Source organism: Bombyx mandarina, chromosome A1 (genome assembly GCF_030267445.1).
Source record: "Bombyx mandarina strain Sakado chromosome A1, ASM3026744v2".
In the NCBI taxonomy this organism is placed as follows: domain Eukaryota; kingdom Metazoa; phylum Arthropoda; class Insecta; order Lepidoptera; family Bombycidae; genus Bombyx; species Bombyx mandarina.
This window is the reverse complement of record NC_143234.1, coordinates 16654557-16669403: the sequence shown is the minus strand read 5'-3', so window position 1 is coordinate 16669403 and position 14847 is coordinate 16654557. Positions and strand designations below refer to the sequence as shown.

At 37.5% G+C, this 14847-nt stretch overlaps 1 protein-coding gene across 2 annotated transcripts in view; it reads right to left on the bottom strand.

The window, feature by feature from the left end:
• The window catches only part of LOC114247301 (uncharacterized), a 135063-nt gene that overhangs the window by 13778 nt on the left and 106438 nt on the right, over positions 1–14847 (bottom strand). For both annotated transcript variants that reach the window (XM_089739533.1, XM_089739532.1), the window contains one exon: positions 14324–14354. The gene's annotated coding sequence lies outside the window, so the exon portion shown is untranslated. The remainder of the gene's footprint in view (positions 1–14323; positions 14355–14847) is intronic.

The following is a 14847-nucleotide window of genomic DNA, read 5'->3' as shown; positions in this document are numbered from 1 at the left end:
CGTGTGTATCGTAAACGGGCAGTTCCCTTAAATCAAAGAAATATAATTCTGTAATCGTCGTGAATAAATATAAGTCGGAGAGTAACAGATGCATCCAAACGAATAATCATAGTCTCGTTCTGAGAAAAAAAAAGTGAATTGCTTATTCTTCTTTGCATTAGTGTTGCCATGCTTGGAACTCCCGCAGTATATTTTATGTTTTAGTTAAGATCGCAAATTTGCGGTAGGCAGCGGCTTGGCTCTGCCCCTGGCATTGCTGAAGTCCATGGGCTACGGTAACCACTCACCATCAGGTGGGCCGTATGCTCGTCTGCCTACAAGGGCAATAAAAATTTGACACTTTCATTGGCGTGGTCAACCTTCTTTTTTTTATTTATTTTTTCATAGACGAAAGCTAATTGCATATTTCAACCCAACATTAATTTAAATTTATCATGTTCTCTTATGTAAACATAAGAATGCAACACTCGGCTCATTTCGTTTTAACAGCCGTCGCAACGTTAACAATAATGTTAGCAATGCAAATGGCGGGAAATTAAATATAAAACACCAAACGAGTAAACTAGTGAATTACAAAACTAAACTTTCCGAGAAGCCGATTAAGTAACTCGAATAATTGCATATTTAGCCAGCACGAGCCAAATTACACCGATCATTAAAGTTTCTTAGAAAAACGATCGATCTACCTGTTAACGATTCTCGAGATTGCCGATTACGATTTTTTTTTATTTTTTATTTTTTTAAATTTGTATCTTTCAATTTATACGAAAAAAATACGTATTGTCTCGTTTTAAGTCTCTTTTTAGAGTGTTCGAATGGTTATTTAAGTGATTTTGTGCGTTAGCCCATAGACACAGCCCACTGAGTTTCTCGCCGGATCTTCTCAGTGAGTCGCAATTCCGATCCGGTGGTAGATTCCGCGAAGCACTATTCTTGCTAGGGCCAGTGTTAGCAACATTCCCGGTTTGAGCCCCGTAACCCCCTACACGTCAAGAAGCTGAAATAGCTCTCAAGGCTATCAACATAGGTAGGAAAGAAAAAAAAAACAATATTTAGAAGAAAACGTGAAAAATAAATCTGCAAAATAACATTTGTTGATTTATTTTGTGTAGCTCCCCTACTTTTTACAAATATTTTTAAAAGCCACTCGCATAAGTTTCTTAACAGTTTTTAGGGTAAGGGCCCAAGAGCACAAAGAAATGTACACATAGTGTGTGTGATGTTGAATTCTTTCCACTCTAAAAAGTACACTCGTGTAGAACCCGTTGATGACGATGGTATTAAAATAACATCAGTTTTTTACGTATTTGACGGTATAACTGTATTCAATAGCGCATTTAGTGGCGTTGACAATGTGTTCCCAGCTTTGTCTGCGATGACTCCCATCAAACTTGCATAACATTAAATGATCGATGACGCTCGTTTCGATATACGTTTTCTACTCTGCGTTGTTCCGTGATGCTAGATGAATATAATATAATGTTTCGGTAAGGTTCCGTGAGGAATTAGCACTGTCAATGTTATAGTCGGTTTTCAGTGGTGACAGTCTAAGTTTGTTTGGGCTATGAAAATTTAATGGCTTTTAATTGCAGCACTTATTTATATTTTACATTTATACATACATTTGTAACAGAACATTTTAATTGTTCCATAATTTTATTACTGATGGATTAATTAAGTAATAAACTGAAGTAGATACAAGGTAATTCGAATTAACATAGAACCTTCATGGTTTGAGATTTTTGAGTGAAGCTTTTTTCAAATGGTACATATGAAGTTCTTCTTTTAAAAAATGTGCAACATTCGACTATCAACTTTCAGTTATTTTTTTTTATTTAGCTTAGACAAGAAAGATGGATACTTCGAAAATTCGAGTTATTTTTTAATACGAGTTCCAACGCGGAACTAACGCTGCGGAAACAGCTCGCAATATCAAAGTTGCGTTTGGAGAGGGGACTGCTAATGAACGCATCGTGCGATTTTGGTTTAAATGCTTTCGTGAGGGAAATTTTGATTTGAAGAACGAACCACATATGTGATGCCACACATTCGGTCTCTTCAGAATTATTTAGGCAGTGTCAGGTTAACATCACGAGAGGACTGCCAAAACTAATTGTCGCGGTATTTTGATCAGAAGCCCCAAAATTTCTATAGCAATGGGAGGCAGCGGTTTGGCTCTGGCCCTGGCATTGCTGAAGTTCATGGGCGACGGTAACCACTCACCATCAGGTGGGCCATAAGCTCGTCTTCCTGCATAGACAATAAAAAAAAAACAAAAAAAACGACCATGTCCCTACCTACAAGATGTTAAAAAGTTATCAAGCAAAATGGTATCTACATACTTTAGTTAAATATAAATAAACTATATTAAAAAATGTTGTGAATTTTCTTATAAAATGCGAAGAAACTTTTCCCCAACCTATTACATATATAGAAGTAACTAGCTTTTACCCGCGACTTCGTCCGCATAAGTTTTTTTGTTTTCTCCCGGCTATAAGTCCCCCTGCAACAATGTCCCACTATCGTGTTCCAGTCCTCAACTTCACATCAAAATTTGTTCAAAAGCAACCTAAGCTACATAATGGATAGCTCCGAATGTTTCCTTAGTAAATATAAAAAGTAAATAATGTAAATCGGTTTAAAATACTACTAACTACCTACCTGCCAACCCCCGATGTTAGACAGTGTGACATCCGTAACATCGTCTGCGTAGGAAGTACTAACTTAATGTAAGTAGTATAATAATGTAGGAAGCTAAAAATAAGAGGCCTTATTACTGTAGTACATTTTTGTAAACTATGTTCTTTGTTTTTCCCTCTCTGGCCAACACATGGAGATTCTGTGGACTTGAAACACGTGAGCAAGCCACGTATAATTGTCCGTGAGAAAAACAACTCTTTTCTAAATTAATGCCGGCTACTTTTAATGTTTGCCCCTGAGCTTTATTTATCGTCATAGCGAATGCGATTTTCAGCGGAAGCTGTAATCTCTTAAACTGGAATGGCAAATCTGTCGGAATTATGAGTATACGGGGGATTAAAACGTTCTCTCCTTTTGCCATTCCAGTCATAATGATTGCTTTTACAATATTGCGACCGAGGTGTGTCACTTGCAACCGTGTGCCATTACACAGTCTTGGTGCATCTAAATTCCGCATTAAAAGGACAGGAACGCCTACTTTCAGCCTCAGTTTGTGTGAAGGTACTCCCGACAGTTCTAAAGAATTAAGAAATTCTACAGGGTATGATGTTACTTGTTCAGTATCCATTACAGTGTCTACAGAGAGAAACTCAACAATATCACCTTCCACGCGTGACATAATTTGCTCGTTTATCTGTCCCACCATTTCATTCGTCGGCGCTAAAATTGCTCTTTCACATAACCAGTCTCTATTCCTCATATTAGTTAGCAGTTCGCTATAGACGAAGTTATTTAGATCATCTGGATTATGCACAGCATTGCAGAATTCACGATCCAATGTAATCATGCCATTACCATCCTTTGCCATACGATCTTCTCCAATTTTAAGAAGAGCAGCAGCATATTGTCCAGATTGTACATCATTGTGTAGTTGCACTCTCATATTTGTAGACAGACTAAACGTTTTTACGTGCACCCATAACGTTGACGCTTTTAAACACGCATTTATTTCATCTGCAGGGGTGCCTTTAGTGATAAGCGGCAAAGTCTGTCTAAAATCGCCCGCTAAAAGTACCACCATCCCCCCCATGATATTTGGATTACTCTTGATGTCTTTCAAAGTCCGATCTAGAGCTTCAATTGCTCTTTTATGGGACATAGTACACTCATCCCAAACTAATAATTTACATTGCTGCAACATACGTCCACGCTCGCTGTTTTTACTTATATTACAGACTGGCATTTCTTCATGGGCTAAGTTTAATGGCAGTTTAAGCACCGAATGTGCCGTTCGACCACCATTGAGCAGAGTGGCGGCTATTCCGGAAGAGGCAACTGCTACAGCAATTCCTTTATCTTTTCGGATTTGCGCTAAAAGCAAGTTTAAAAGAAAGGTTTTTCCCGTGCCTCCGGGAGCATCCAAAAATAACAAACCACCTTCGCCATCTTCGATTTTTTTGAAAACATTGTCAAATACTAACCTTTGTTCTGGGATCAAACGTGGAACAGACTCTGTCAATTGTTGTTGTAAGGAAGCAGTATCGTAATCTAGTTCCCGTATTAAATCGCTACTGATTTCCTCGGTTCTCTGTGGTCTGATCATTCCATAATCTGATAAATCCTTTCTAGAAATTGTTTTAACCTGGTCTTCAATTTTTGTCAGACCCTCATTGTAAATTAAATCACTGTACGTGACATTGGGATTTTGCTCTTGTAATCTGTGCAATATATCGTCGGTCATATATATCATTTTTGTATTTATCCCACAATTGTTGAGGATTTGAAAGACCACATGTCGCTACTAATACAGCAAATAGCTCTCTCATCTTGCCTGCTGATCTACATTGAGCAGCTTCTTCCAGTGTCACATCCCAATGGTTGTCATTCTCCAGTAATCCTCTTGCCTCACATGCCTCTCGAAATGTAGGATAATCTTGTGTGTTGTATTTTTTTAGATCATTGAAAGAGGTAGGTCCGCGCACATGGTGTAAAAGCATGCGTAGACAAAAACATTCCATGTTACTAACATGAACTGTATAAACTCGTCCTAAAGCATCTCCAGATTTGACGCCAGGCCAATCGTGAACTGAAGTACCTTGAATGCGGCGTTTCCAAGTTTTCCTACTTGCATCCCAAGTATAATACCTCGGCACCTCGACATAAAGAAGAGTTTTTGCAAACTCATCTCTGATACAAAGATCAAAAAAAGCAGTGAGTGTGGTTTTTGGCGGAGTAGTTATTCGTTCGTGGAAATTGTGTTCATTAAAATAAACGCGTTCACCATTTTCTAAATGCACGCTGAGATGTGTCACGGTGGGATGCCTTTCGTGCAACGGAAATGCTAACAGACGCCACACGGCTTCGTTGCTGCTGACATACCGACCAGACTGATAAGTTTGTACCTCATCTACGGGATTCGCAAGATCAGTATTTCTAAAATTGAAAATAGCTTGATCACTACCCTTGTTTATATATTTGCAAATATATTTGATGGCGCGTACTGAACTGCATGCCTCAACATTTATGTGGGCGTTAAACATTTTTGATAAAATTGGTGAATAGGGGACTACCCAACTATTATCAACCGTAACGTAGCTACCATTTCGGAGCTTCACGGTTGCTGTTCGACCTCCGTCTGCTGGCGCTCTTCTACGATACTGCGGGTATCCGTGGTCGTTGTGAACGGTCTCTTTCACTAACTTGCGAGGAAATTTTTTTGTGCATTTTCCGTCTTTCATGCAGTGGCACTGTGGATTTTCGGGTCCGCATGGACCGTGAATCATATTTTTTACAATAATGTCATGGAGAGTCTTGTCAATGTTAGGATCCGGTATTTCAGCGCTGATTATGTTATCTATTTGATCGGGTCGTAACTTATCTTTTAACCACAATAATATATGGACATGTGGCAGTCCACGTTTCTGCCATTCGACAGAGTACATAAAGCAGCGCGCTTCTCTGAACACTCGGCCTTTATTAATCACATCCATTAGTTTTTTAACTTTTAGTCTAAAAACTCTTGCGACTACATCATGTCTATCTATTGCGCTTTGCCCCGGCATCAACTGATTGACTATTTCGGGCCAGGCTGGGTTGCAAGTAAAGGTGACGAATAAGTCAGGGCGACCATGTGTACGCACATAAACAAACGCGTCCTGAGTATTCGTGTAAGTACCGCGGGCTATTTACAAATGAAGATGGTAAAATGACCATACGACCTAAGTTATTTGGATTTAAATTAGCGTCATTTGCCACAGCGTCTTGAAGATGGATGTAATTCTCTGCTCTTAGTTTAGTTTGATTTAATGATATGTACCGTAACCTCTCGCTTTCAACTTTAACGTACATGTCAACGTAAAACTGATTGGCCAGTTGCTTGCATCTTTGTACAATGTTAAAGTTGTTTTCTCGTATCATCATGTTGTAGGCATAAAAATCCATGCATGAAACCTTTTTGTTATGCAAGGGAAGACCTGTTACAGGATTAATTTGAGGAACTTGAAAGTGGTACCCCTCTTGTCCCTTACTAAATATGATCAGATATTGCAACGCATCATAAAATTTATGAGTATCAGGCACCCTGGTTAATGTGTCATCTCGGGCCTGTAAAACTATATCACGGAAAGCAAACTGTTCGCCTGTAACCAAGGCTGCGACTTCATTTATTAACGGTGCATTATACCGCCTTTCATGTTCCCCACTTGGTGTGCGATCGGGGTGCATCACCAACCTATAATCCTCTCCCGGCATTCTTTCTAGTGCTGTTTTGAAAGTATTGATAAGGCGATTATGTTCATGCAACATTCTCTGGAGTTTTAAAACAGTATCCCTTTCGATTCCTTGTATATTTTGACACCTGCGATCAGCTTCGTTTTTTTTATCGCCCATGAAATAAAGTTGCAAAAACTTTGGTTGTTCATTATTTGCGGGAAGTAAGGAACCAATCCTGTGATACACCTGTCCTTGGATGGTAAAAGTAGGTGAAAATCCAGGCATTACGACCTCCTTATCTACACCAAATGACGTCATCTGAAAGCAAGAATTATACTTTCTAATCCTGCTTAAAAACCGGCGCGATTCGTTACTGTCGTATAAAAGTAAAGATTTAAGAGGTTCCTCTGGCTCGCCAAGTAATGGAATTTTAACCTTTCCACCAGAACAGCACATACCTGGAGTTTCTTCTTTCCATTTCAGTGCTTCACAATATCTGCATTTTTTATCCATTCTCCCAATGATAACCAATCGGTGATTAACATAGTCGATCAAAGGGTCATACTCAAAAGCGGCACCATTAAATGCCTCCCACGTACTCATTGAAAACGTACGTCTTCTTTCTGCCTGCCGTTCAGCATTTAAAAGACGTCGTCTTTGTGAATCTTCGTCAGTCTCTGCCGCAATCAATTGCGCGTGACGTTCGGCATCTAAAACTCGACGTGTCTGAGTCTGTTCCACTGTCTCAGCAGCTCTTTGAGATGCGTGGCGTTCAGCATCCAGGGTCTGACGGGCCTGAGTCTGCGTAAACGTCTCAGAGGCCCTTTGAAATGCGTGGCGCTCAGCATCTAAGGTTTGTCGGGCTTGAGTCTGCGTATAGGTCTCAGAGGCCCTTTGAGATGCGTGGCGTTCAGCATCCAGGGCCTGACGGGTCTCAGTCTGCGTAAACGTCTCAGAGGCTCTTTGAGATGCGTGGCGTTCAGCATCTAGGGCCTGACGGGCTTGAGTCTGTGTAAACGTCTCAGAGGCCCTTTGAGATGCGTGGCGCTCAGCATCTAAGGTCCTACGGGCTTGAGTATGCGTATAGGTCTCAGAAGCTCTTTGAGTCGCATGACGCTGAGAATCTAACATCTGACGCGTCTGAGTCTGCTCTTCAGATTCTTGGCTTCTAGCAACTTTTGCAGTTCGAGCTCTGCTAGAACTACGGCTTAGATTGGATTTACGTTTGCGTGGCATATCGAAAACAATAAAACAATAATTAAAGATTTTTAAAATCGGTAGTTTTAAAAACTACAACGTAAGACAATTTTTTATAAAAACTTCGATAAAGCAAACCTTTTTACTTATAACCTAAATATCTAAATCAATCAATAACGTATTGAACCTAAACAACTATGCACTACGACGACGTATGATTTGAAGGTTTGCGTTATATTGAATTATTTTCCCTCGTTTAATAGTAAACAAACTAAGTGTAGGTGTTATAATTTCGGTGATGAACTGATTACCTATCCGTTTCTTTGTCTAAAATGAGTATTAACTTATCACTATGATTGATTACTGAGCATAAAGTTCGTATAAATGTCTATCTAATTACCTCCTCAAGTTTAAAGCGTAGCTAGTTATGTAGTACTATATTAATTCTGTGGTGTAGGTAATTAGATTTTATCTGTATGTAATTTAACAGTCAGTTGAATAAAAAATCGTATACAAATCAGATCAATAGCTATGGCGTAATGTGATTCTAGACAGAGTTTTAATGTTGTAGATAGGTAGCTGTGTATAGGTTCCTGTGGGAATGAGATATTTTCCCGAAGTAAAAAGTAGTCTGAATTTTGGTACCTTCCTACCCTATAAGTTAAGTAGTGTGATGGTATGTCGCTAAGTTTCGATCCAAGTAAAACTGTTAAATAAAGACAGATGCATCAAAATTTTATAATAAATTCCCTAAATTATGGCGCCTACCGACCCTCTAAGTTAGAAAAGTGATCAAATACTAACTTTAAGTCTTAGTAACACTCATTTAAAAAAAAAAACATCAAAATCATTTCAGTAGCTATGGCGTCATTCGCTTCTTGACACGATCACGCTAGATTTCCGCGGGAATGAGGTATTTTCCCGCCGTAAGAAGTAGCCTGTGTCCGTGCCTAGGATCCTATCTTTATATTAATCAAGTCTTATAAAAATCCGTTCAGACGTTAAGGCGTGAATGAGGTAAACTTTTAAACCAAACTATTAAAAATCACTAACTTAATTAGTTTTCTGCCTACTGCCTACGCCTTAAGTACGATAGCATGAATATTAATAGCCCATATCCTTTTCTAGGTTACTATCTATCACCTAACTAAATTTCATCAAAATCCGTTCAGCCGTTTAGGCATGATAGAGCAAAACTCCCACCAAAAACCATAAAAAAATCACTAACTCAATTCAGTTTTCTGCCTACTTCCTACCCCCTAAGTACTATGACGTGATCATTTTGATCTTATATCCGTTTTTAGGTAACCATCTATTACCTTACTAAATTTCATCAAGATCTGTTCAGCCTTTTATACGTGAAAGAGAAAAAGTCCCAACAAAAACGACTAAAAATCACTAACTCAATTTAGTTATCTGCCTACTGCCTACCCCCTAAGAACGATGGCGTGATTATTTATAGCCTATGACCATTTCTAGGTTATCGTCTATCACCATACCAAATTTCATCAAAATCCGTTCAGCCGTTTAGGCGTGAAAGAGGAACAGACAGACAGACAGACAGACAGACAGAGTTACTTTCGCATTTATAATATTAGTATGGATATTACTATTGAAACAATTATATCTTGATCCTCTTCTGTTATGCAGTTTTTCTTATTTGCGCGTCAGGTTAGGTTTGTTACGTTCTTCTTGTTCGTCGACGTAGAGTGACCACACTGAGCTAAGGCATCGGGAAATTCACGGGTATGAATTACAACTCCTGTGAATTCTCCCAGTGCCAAGGAACAGCGTGGGCTTTTTGTTTTTCAATCTTCTTCTCTTCTTCTTCTTATTTTTCCTCTTTCAATCTTCTTCTGCATGGTCTTCGGGTACGATCCTTCTTCAAACTTGGCAAAAACAGTTCGACGCTTCTCTTGGGAATTAACTTGACAAACTAGGGTAACACAAGGTACGTATTTAATTGAAAACCAAAATGGAGTTGTATCGAAGAAACTGCCCTAAGCACGTCATTACGGATCATCCCGATCCATGAACGGTGCTTTTAGGTACCTCAAGCACCAGTCACCGTCCTCCGCTTGCGACGAAGGGTTCGACGAGTAAATTAACCCATAGACACAGCCTATTGAGTTTCTCACCGGATCTACTCAGAGGGTACTGTTTCCGATCCGGTGGTAGATTCTGCGAAGCACTGCTCTTGCTAGGGCCAGTGTTAGCAACATTCCGGTTTGAGCCCCGTGAGCTCACCTACACGTCAAGGAGAAGCTGAAATAGCCTCTCAAGTCTATCAGAATAGGTAGGAATTTTTTTTCGAAGAAATCTAATCATAAACTATTGCACGCGGTAGATGAACGAGCTCATGGTCCACCCGGTTTTAAGTGGTCACTGAAGCCATAGAATACCTCTGTCCACTTCGAAGCGTGAGCCCGTAGTTCAATCTCAACGTATTTCGAGAATTTTCTTCAACATCACCACACGCAATCAATGGTTTATAGGAAATTCTGGGCTTCTGTCAGTCTGATGACTTGCGAAACCATCGGCTAGCGGTCCCCGTATTGTAGTAAAAACGTAACGAACGGTAAACGACCGCCGGCTGTTATCGACCGCCGCACAGTGGGTCGATACTGTGATTTTAGTGACTTAGGGACCAACTTTGTTTTTTTATAATTTTTTTTATGTAGATAGATAGAGCTCGTTAATCTCAATAATAATTGTTTTGGGCAAAAATTACAAAAACTTTATAGTTTGGTCAGAAAAATGTGTTTTGTGATTTTTTTGTATGGAGCGGGTCACATTAAATTAAATTCCTGCTAAGTACCGCGAGGTCCCGCTTTGAAACCTTATTTCCCTTATACCTTGTCTAGTCTACTATCATTTGATGCTATGAACATGTGCATAAAGTTGCAACTCTGCCAAATAAATGGATCGAAAAAAATGAATAAATACATAGAATAAAAACCTTTTTTTTTTTTTTCGTAAGTGCTTTTAAGTTAAATTTGATATGGATTAGTAAGTAAAAGCACGTAATGATACCCATAATTACATAATACCTAACAACAATACATTTAGTAGGTCCCTATTAATTAGGGACCTACTAAATGCAATCTCTCTAATTATTAAGATAGTTAACATTATTTAATGAGGATAATTAGTTAAGTAGCCATTACTGGGTAGTAGAAAATATAGTAAACATTTTTTTGTCTCTGGAAGTATAAAGTGACCATGTTTATTATATACTAACTAGTGTTCGTTTATTCGTACTACTACTAACATCTCGTGATTGTCGTTGTGATCTTGCTGTTTCCGTTATAATTGATAATTTTGTTAACAATTTAGGATTATTTATGATTTTAAGAGAGCAACTACAGTCGCTGTCTGATAATAAAAAACTCTTTCAATTCCTACAAAATCAAATAAACGTGACCGAAGAGAAAAATGTTGAGCTCCAAAAATTCAGTACGCAATTTTGTTCAAATATAAGTGCAATATGGAAACGAAGTAGTCGCATGTTAGCACAGTTTATAAGAAAAAAATGTGATTGGTTAGAATGTGCAATAAACTGGCCCGAAGGAATGATACCTGAAGCTATCAACACTGCACATGAAAGGCTCGAGATTTCTAATACTGAAGATGTTGAAAATGTACCACCCTCAAATGTACTACAGAAGCCTCGACATCTATTTTTGCACCTCGAAAACCTTTTGAAGAATTGGGATCCAGGCAAAAACGAAGACGCATTGAACAAATTTACCAATCGCTTTCGTTATCCCCGGATGAAATGAAAGCTACTACAATTACTAGTTTGAGAAACACTAGAAATGAAGATGTAGGAGAAATAATGAACCACTTGTCAAATCACCCCGAAGATCTAGAAAAAGTTAATGAGTATTTAATTACAAATAAAGTGAAAAGTAGTACATATTCTCCCGATAAGGCAATATTAGTTTCACTTAAATTAAGTGGCAGTATATAAACCTAAGAGAAGCAGCAAGTGAAAATGGGTCTGATTTATACCCTTCTTAATATAAAATTAAGCAAGAAAAGACCAAATGTTATCCAGGGAAAGACGAGGTAATTATTACTGAAGAAGGAGTTGCTATTAAAATGCAAGCATTACTAAACTTGGCGCTATATAGGCTTTTAGATGTGATTACTTCGGATTTGGACTCTGCAAGAGAGCTACTGCTTATAAGCAAATAGGCTTTGATAGAGCCCCAGGTCAAAGTAATTATAAACAAAAAACTGAAACAGAGTTTGATGATTCATCTATTTTCATGGTCAGTCTAGTTCCTATAAGGCTTCAGAAATTTGATGGAACAATTGTTTGGGAAAACGACCTCATCAACTTTTTATTGCCGTCCAATAATGTTTAAATTTACAAAAGAAACGCAGTCAACAGTAACAATTATAAAAGCTAGCATAACAGAAGAAATAGAAAGACTTCAGCCATCAAAAATCAAACAAGTTGAAGTTAAGCATCAATTGCACATGATGATGATAGACGGCAAAATAACCTCATATTTTTCAGAAACATTTTCTGCCGTCTGTGATATTTGCAAAGCAAAACCGTCAGAGTTTTTTGGAGTGACTTGCTTATCAAAGAGAAAATAATGAAGAAATATTCCAGTATGGAATGCCATTTTTACATGCCTGGATAAGATGCATGGAGTGCTTACTTCATATCGGTAAATATAATTTTATTACTTCACAATTTTTTCATCGTATGTAGTTTCCTGTGAGATTATTTTTTATATGACACTTTTTTGTTTGCGTCTTATCGTTTGGACTTCAAGAAATGGGGTTGCAAGGGGGGATGACAAAGAAAAAATATCAATCAGAAAGAGCGCTATACAGCAAGCGTTTAAAAAGGAATGCGGTTTACTTATAGATGTTGTCAAGCAAGGAGTAGGAACAACCAATGATGGCAATACTGCCAGAAGATTTTTCAGGGATGCAGAAGAAACAGCCCGCATAACAGGAATACGTAAAGATTTAATAGAGAGGCTTCACGTGATTCTTCACTCTGTTGCATCTGGAGAGCGCGTTTCCAATTTTTCGGAATTTTTTAGATATACTGCAGAATTGTATGTTAATGTATATCCCTGGTATTATATATGCCTTCCAGTATCCATAAATTGTTGGCACATGGCAGTGATATATAATAATGAAGAACTTTGGTGCCATTCGTATAGGTAAACTCTCGGAAGAGGCAGCGGAAGCTCGCAATAAAGATTTTCGGAAATATACAGAGAGATGTTATTCAAGAATGAGAAGTAGAACGTCGACTAATGAGGATATTTTACACAATCTTCTTTCGTCTTCTGACCCAAAGATCGAAAGGTGAAACAAAATATATAATATTTAGAGAGATTGCATAATTAGAGACCTACTAAATGTATTGTTGTTATGTATTATGTAATTATGGGTATCATTACGTGCTTTTACTTACTAATCCATATCAAATTTAACTTAAAAGCACTTACGAAAAAAAAAAAAAAGGTTTTTATTCTATGTATTTATTAATTTTTTTCGATCCATTTATTTGGCAGAGTTGCAACTTTATGCACATGTTCATAGCATCAAATGATAGTAGACTAGACAAGGTATAAGGAAAATAAAGTTTCAAAGCGGGACCTCGCGGTACTTAGCAGGAATTTAATTTAATGTGACCCGCTCCATACAAAAAAATCACAAAACACATTTTTCTGACCAAACTATAAAGTTTTTGTAATTTTTGCCCAAAACAATTATTATTGAGATTAACGAGCTCTATCTATCTACATAAAGAAAAATGTAAAAAAACAAAGTTGGTCCCTAAGTCACTAAAATCATAGAATCGACCCACTGTGCGCCGTGACAAAGCGACGAAATTATTAACGTTATTATGATTTATCCGATGCGTATTACGGAGTTCGGTTTTTATTCGTTGATTATAAATAAGAACAGTTGTTATTTGAATATAATTATTTTTTACAAATCGTGTTTTTTTTATTGTGTCTAATCGGTTGATGCGATAACCGTTATACAGTAAAATCTTCTTCAGTAGGTACTACAGTAAAATTGGCGCTTTCTTCGTTCGCGTTTTCACTATTCGGGAATTAAAAAATCCGACCCATTACTAACGTGATCATTTATATTTTAACTCAAAAGGGGACGTTGGTTTATTTAGGACAATCGACAGATGCATAATGGAGCAAAACAGTACTTTTTTAAAGTTATTATTCCGAAAAGTTATCTTCAAAATTACGAATTAAACAACATAATTATATACTCAAGATGTTTAGTTATATTTATATTTATTAGAGGAACAAATTTGCTTTAATGTAGCTTACAACGCTCGCGTTCGGCCGAAAACGGGACAATTTTGCGTTCCAGAGTTCATTTCGGGGACACCGGGACTCGTAATTATAAAAAGGGACAGTCCCGCCTATTTCTGCCGTGAAGCAGCGTTTCGGTTTGAAGGGTGGGGCAGCCGTTATATCTATACTGAGACCTTAGAACTTATGTCTCAAGGTGGTTGGCGCATTTGCGTTGTAGATGTCTATGGGCTCCAGTAACCACTTAACACCAGGTGGGCTGTGAGCTCGTCCACACATCTAAGCAATAAATAAATAAAAAAAACAACGATATTGCAATCCCAAGAGTTGTTTGAGGATTAGCCTTTAATAAATAAATAATAAATAATAATAACACTGCCTCCGATTGCATCAGCAATGCCGTTTTACCGGCTTTCCTATGACCACTTATACCCGGAAGAAATAAAAAAAATTCTCACCTCATAAGTATTTTTCTATAGCAATCAATATCTGTGAACAATAAAAAAAAAATATAAATTTATTTGCGCATAATATTTTTCCCACATGAATGAATAAGCTATTAGCATACTGATTAGTGTCTTATTAATTCAGCCAAATTTGTATAAAGTAATAAATCTATTATTCGCCAAATAAAACAGGTGTTGTTTTCGTTTCTTTTGTATTTCTGGTGACCGAGATTGGATGTTAAAAAAAAACTACTTTTTCCTATTTCTATTTATTACGTCCTAATTAAAAACTAAGTAAATTATGAAAGTCCCATGAACGCTGTTCATTAATTGAACTAAATACATTTCCTATTAACGTGTTGTCGCACGATTACGGAATTACTTACCTTTTCCGATTTTGAATTATAATGAGTTGTTACTTCCGTTGTCATAGTAACGTTGCGTAATCACACCGTATATGTTGATTTTTAACGTAGAATAATTAGTTGTTTTCTTAACGTACGAATAACTGATTAGAGTTTTATTTTAAATGTGTT